Here is a 6460-nt window from a genome sequence, read left to right as displayed (position 1 = left end):
TGCTCACTGGCCCTGAGAAGTTACTCCAGGTTGATGGCATGGATGTCTTTAGAGCTTGTGGGTTTCATAAAGGCACAGGAAACCCCAATATCACCAGCAAGACTTTTAGCAGGACTCCTCACCACATGCTGTCCTGTAATGGAGGAGATGGTAAACCCCCCTCCCTGGTATTTAAAGTACTTTTTCCCAAAGGGAGGCTGGGTGGGGAAGAGGCTCAAGTCACCTCTATAGTGGACGGGGTCTGAGTGAACGACTGTGGTGTAACCACCCCAAAACAATAGTGTTAGTTATTCCTCGCAAGTCTATAGAAAAACTATGGTTCTCTGGTATGGCCTCAATGAGGTTGGATCATGGCTTGGCTCGCTCATGCTCTTTTCTCTCTTCTCAGCTGGTGAGATGGCTGGAGACCGGCTGGTCCAGGATGGCTTCACTCCTATGTTAGGTGACTGGCTAGTTGTTGGCCGCAGCAATGGGGGTGACTGAGTCATGAGTCTCTCAGCATCCAGCAGGCCAGCCCAGGTTTGTTCTCTGGGTGATGGCAGGGTTCCAGAGAATTAGAAGAAGTATGAGAGGCTTTGAAGAACTATCTCAGTGCCACTTACTACGTTCCATCAGCCAAAGCAAGTCATGTGGTCAGCCTGGATTCAAGGATTGGGGAAATCAACCCCATCTCTTGATTGGAGGAGCTGTGAAGTTTGTTATCGATGGCAAAGATGCAGGCAGATGGAGAATTAGGGACATTATTTGTAATCAGCCTACACAGAGGGATTGACTGTATTTGTGAGACGACTGACCCAGGCCATGGGTGTGCCGTGTGACCTGGAACCCAAGCCATCACTGTGTGAAGTGAGTAGACCCACAGAGTAATCAGACCACAGCCCTGACCTCCATGGGGCTATCTCCCTAAGCAAGCAATTGCAGGGCCAAAGGGTGTCCCGCATTCAAAATATCGCCTATGGTTTCTTCTCTCAGTACCTTCCTGAGCACTTCCTGCGTTTTACGGAAAGGAAGACCATAAAATCGGGGCATTAGTTTTTCATGAATATTTCTTTTTGAAACAAGGTTTGAACTCACTAAGCATTGTTTTTTGGAAACACCCCATCACAGTATGTCTGCTCTGTAGTTGGATGGGTTCTTGCTGACTTCCTAGACACTCTACACATGGAAGAGTTAGGAGGAGTAACCTACGGCTTGTGGCTGAAGGGCTATAAATCAAGCTTCGTGAATCCAGGCCACAGATGTGACCTACCAAGGACAGTAGTGAAGCATGGCGTCCTGTCCACAGTTAGTGAGATCAGAGCGCTCCATCACTTACCTTGTATGTATGAGTTGGCCTTAAATTATGACCTTGAAGAGCTCTAGGGCCGCCTGCACAGGCTGATGATGGCTCCATCTCTGAGAGAAAAGGAGCAGACCGGTGGGGTGATCAGATTCCCGGGTCACCCCACCTCCACCCTGTGGTGATCGTATTGGAAAAATGGAAACCTGCTTCTCACCAAAAGGGTGATGTGGCAGATATCGCTGGTTGCCTGCCAAAAAGCTCTTCCTTACTGCCCCCCTCCCCTCTGTGCTTTCTTCCATGCCAACGGCACCCGACTTTGGTTCTGGTACAGGTATCAAAAGCTGTGTGCTTTGGCAAGGGGGCACGCTCGCCCCAGCCCCAGAGAGTGAATGATGATTGCTCCAAGCCAACTACGGCAGGCCCTCGTTCCTTGCTAGTGATTGGTTTAAGGATGGACATGTGACCCAGTTTCTGGCCAATCGTACTTAAGAGGAAGCCCACTGAGGGCTTCTGGGAGAGATTTCCCCCTCATAAAAAGAGAGATGCACCGAGATAGACATTCACTCCCTCCTTCCTGCTGTTAGGCTTCGTTGTTAGGTGATGCAGTGATGTTTTGGGGCGTGGCACTCAGCTGCTCAACGCAAAGGCAAGGCCAAGAGAATCTTTTCAAGCTGACCTAAGCTCTGACATCATTGAGCCGTGGAAGCAACCTGGAGCCAGGGACAGGATTCTGCGGAGGGACAGAGGCAGCTGCGCTGTGTGTCGCTGCGCTGTCTGGTGGGCCACTGGTCCTGATCTGTCAGCGCTGTGTGATAGCGACTGTTAAGTGTTTTGGATACCACCCTTGTCCCTCGCTTGGAACCAGTGCCTCTGGATTTACTGTTACGTAGTGAAAATAAACCCTCCCGTTTAAGCCACATTAATTGAATATTCAGTTACTTACAGCCCAAAACATCCTAACTGATGTATATAGGGATCATGGGAACTCGGTCATGTCTGAACTGTGCGTGCAAATATTTCTCTTGCAGGCTCTGGGGGCCAGGAGCCCTGTCAGCATCTCCCCTATTCCTTCCCCCAACCCCACTCCCAAATATTAGGTAACAATAATGTTTCCCCCCATGTATTGGCTCCCTGATATATATACATATACATATACATGTATATGTATATGTATACATATACACACATATATACATATACATGTATATATACACACATATATACATATATGTATATGTATATATACATGTATATACATGTATGTATATATATATATATGTATGTGTGTATATATATATATAATTTTTTTTTTTTAAGGTAGTGGTGGTGGGGTAAAGACAAGCTATCTAATATCTGTGCCTGGGAAAGGAAGCCATCACAGCTCTATCGGTGCCCTGTATCTGCTCTTCATGGAAGGGTTGAGATAGAAATTTATCCTCCTTGGCAGAAAGTAAGAGATTTAGCTAAGGTCTACTTAATCTGTCCATTTGCTCTTTTGCTATACCATTTGATTAGCCATATTGATAATGTCCCTTTTAGGAATGAGGCTTGGGTATCCATCAGTCAACGAGACAACCAATCAATGTCGTTGATGCACGCCATCGGTAAAGCAGGCAACTTCAGGGTGAAGGTCTATGGACACACTCGCTGCATTGTACTGCAATTATTTTTTTCCGTGTCCATCTTCCTCCTGGGCTGTGAGCAACTTAATGGCAAGGACCACATCCTTAATCTCTCTTTTGTTAAGTTTGGCAACAGGGTCTGGCCCATACAGGGTGCTTGATAGATGATTTGTTGAAAGAAAAAAAGAACGTATTATATACAAAATTATTTTAAAATGCACGTCCTGCCAAGAGTAGATTACTTTTATGGCCACAGAATAACTTACTTTCTATCTGGCTGCCCAAAAAAATTCTAATTAGGGATAATGGAATATCTTATCCCATTTTTAAAACCAGGACATTCAAAATACAGTTCAAGGGGAATCAGCTTATCTTTCCATGGGCTTTTTGTGGCATATTTGTGCCTAGAAAGCCTTTTCTTATGGGAAGGATAATGCTTCCTAAAGCAACTCTCCTCCTAAATGGGAGGATGAGAAGTGAAAATATTATTCTCGGGGTTAAAAAAAAGATTTTTCATGAATCACTAAGTAGTGTGTTTGAACTAACTTTAAAAGCCAACTTAAGAAACTAGATAAAATATATTTCTATCTCTGCTAACCATCTCTCACCATGTCAGCTCATCTGAAGCCTCCCTGAGATCCTTGAGGGACAGCATGTAAGCTGTGCTTTAGATGGCCATCTGAAAACTCATCAAATAGCAAGGTAGAAAAAACAAAATCACCTCCAAAACTTTCGAATTGCATTGATCAGTGGTATAAAGCCCTCGCCACAGGAAGAGAAATGATGGATTTGAGACTCACAGAAAGGTTCGTTTAAAGTGTTTTGTGTGTGTGTGTGTGTGTGTGTGTTTGAATTTATGTATGGAATTGCCTGGGAGTAGTAAATAGACTTTATTTGCTATATTTCGAGGAAGATAAAATTATCAGGACTGTCTAAGTATTTCAAAGCCAGGGAAAACAAAAACAGCTTTGAAGGCTCTCCTTCTGGATTTTTTTGTCCTAATCTTCTAAGAGATGGTCTTGATAATGTTTATTCTTTTCTTCTTCCTAAAACAGTTCAAAGTACTATTTTTCTCAGTTAAAATAGCAATCCGATTTTTAATTAGGTCAGGTAAGGTACCCATTGAGCACCACAGATTATTTAAGTGATTGCAAAAGGGCAAGCAGGAATTTCTGACTAGCATCTCCCCCCTTCTCCCCAAATCTCTCTCCTCTTCCTCTCCCTAACCCTGTGCGGCTCCCCCTGCTCTTTGTGGGGTGGGCTTCTAGTTTGGATTTATAAACACCATCTGGACAAGTTTCTCTTCTGTATTTCCCCAATAACCAAAGAGATAAGCCATTTCCGTCTGCTTGGAGACAATGCGTAGAGTTTTTGTTTCAATTGGAGGGCGCGGGCAAGCGGTGGGGGTGGAGGGGGAAACACTCTGCGCAGCCGTCGAAGACTGATGGGCGGGGCTTTCTTTTCAGTTTTCACATACCAAGAAATACCAGTTTTTCACCAAGTCCCCTGCGATTCTCCCCCACAGCCTGGAGCAGTGTTCGCCAACTTTTTCTGTAAAGGGCCAGATAGCAAATACTTTAGGCTTTGTGGGACATTTGGTCTCCATCACAACTACTCAAGGCTGCACACAGGCAGTCATAAACAACATGGAACTAAATAGGCATGTCTGTTCAATAAAGCTGTATTTACAAGAACAGGTTATGCTCTGGCTTGGAACATCTCTTGGTGCTTTGCCTGATGGGGACCCAAGCCATTGTTTTTTGAGTGATGGTGCCCTGTTTGTTCTCATAGGGAGGGGGTTGACCCAACAGTGGTTCTGACGCCTTCAGATAAGCCCATTGCACCACCCGCCCTGTGCCCAGGCCATGCCTTTGCAGATGGAGACCCGGGGGGCGTTATAGCATGTAGACCCTTGAACTAATGAGCTTACCAGCTGTTCTTATGGAGGTCCTATTGATGTCCCACCTCAGTCATGGTGATCAGCTTCTCCCCCGTCCAAAAATTCCATTCTTTGGCCTTCTCTTCACACTCTCAACTAGGGCTAACACAGGGTCAACACAGTCTAATCACAGAGTTCTTAGTTGAACAATGGCTGATGAAGAAAAGTCCAGTCACGTCTAATCATGGCACTCAAGACTCTTCCTAAGCTGGTAACAGGATGACTTCTCCATTAGGCCCCTTAGAGGCCCGAGAACATGCTTTAATTTATTTTAAAGTAGGAAAAAATGAGTATAATAATAATGAATATATGAATATATGATAATGAGTCCAGCCTGACTTTTATTCATCTTTATATCTATGCAGTTCTATATAGAATTTTTAAAAATTTCATAAACGAAGAGGCCCATGAAGGCAAAAGTATGTAGGGCCCTTCCTAAGATTACCATATAAAAGATAGAATGCCTGGTTAAATTTGAATTTCAGATAAACAATGAATGATTTCTTAGTGTAAGTATAGCCCCAATGCTGCATGGGACATACTTATCCTAAGAACTTATTTGTTGTTTATGTGAAGCTCAAATTAACTGGGCATCCTGTTTATCTGAAATTTAAGCTTTTATTTGTTAAATCTAGCAGTGCTGCAAGAATGTCATCCTGGGTCCCTGGCTGGCACCAGCCACAGCTGCAGCCTTCTCTCACATGCTCCTGAAGCTCAATGTCTTAGGTCAGGTCCCCAGGAAGCAGATCTTAAGATGAGGAGGTATGGGCAAGTAATTTATTTAAAGAAGTGCTCCCAGGGGAGACTTGTATGCTCGGAGGAGAGCAGGAATGTAGGAGAGGGAGAGGACGAGGCAGGCCAGGACAGGGGAGGAGGCTGAGCCAGGCTCAAGTGCAGACCGGGCTCTGCGGGGCGTGCATCAGCCTGACCCCACAGGGGAGTGTGGGTTGCACCTCAGAAATGTCCCAAAGGGCAGAGCACTGGTATTGTCATCTACACAGGCCAGAAAGAGAGGTTAGCCCAGGTTAAAGGCTTGGGAAGAATAGTCGCTCTGACCCCGTTAGCTTACTTTCCTTTGGTTTTACTCTTTAAGCCACAGGTGAGCAGCGCAAAGGAGAAAGGCGGATCGGCCTGGGTGATGGCAGAAACCTGGGCTGCTCCCTCACGTCCACCTGGACCTCACAGAGGAGGCCTCTCAGAACACAGGGGTTCACCTTATTGCGATAACAACCTTTTCTTTCTATGGGGCACCTGGCTGGCTCAGTCAGTTAGAGCATTCGACTCTTGATCTCGGGGTCATGAGTTCAAGTCCCATATGGGTGTGTAGCCTACTAAAAAAAAGAAAACATTATTTTCTCTCTTTGCCACTGTTCTTAGCTCGATGTCTTAACCCTTGCTGCACCATCAAGCATGTTCGACGTTTAGTTCTGGGGGCTGACCGAGGCCCTGCACTGTTGCCAACAGCCCCCCATCCCACTCTCCGAGCTCCCCGTTGTTCTCCAAACGTGTCACTCGCTTTCTTGCCTCTGTTGTTTTCCTTCTGTCATTTGCTCTGTCTGCAAACCCCTTCCCATCCTTTTCCATCTGGCAAATTCCTGTTATCCCTGCTGGCCCAGG

General features: G+C 45.5%; 1 long non-coding RNA gene across 1 annotated transcript; it reads right to left on the bottom strand.

Annotated features, from left to right (window-relative positions):
- Positions 1-1159: 1159 nt before the first annotated feature.
- Positions 1160-5277, bottom strand: LOC135362971 (uncharacterized). The gene is made up of 3 exons (XR_010408553.1): positions 4835-5277; positions 4382-4455; positions 1160-1395 (listed from the first exon to the last, which is right to left on the bottom strand). It is a non-coding gene; the product is annotated as an uncharacterized LOC135362971 (long non-coding RNA).
- Between the last annotated feature and the right edge of the window lie 1183 nt (positions 5278-6460).

Source organism: Mirounga angustirostris, unplaced genomic scaffold (assembly GCF_029215605.1).
Source record: "Mirounga angustirostris isolate CCGP_5_RB_7025 unplaced genomic scaffold, mMirAng1.0.hap1 SCAF_17, whole genome shotgun sequence".
NCBI classification, from domain to species: domain Eukaryota; kingdom Metazoa; phylum Chordata; class Mammalia; order Carnivora; family Phocidae; genus Mirounga; species Mirounga angustirostris.
The sequence above is the reverse complement of the archived record's forward strand: the minus strand, read 5'-3'. Positions and strand labels throughout refer to the sequence as shown.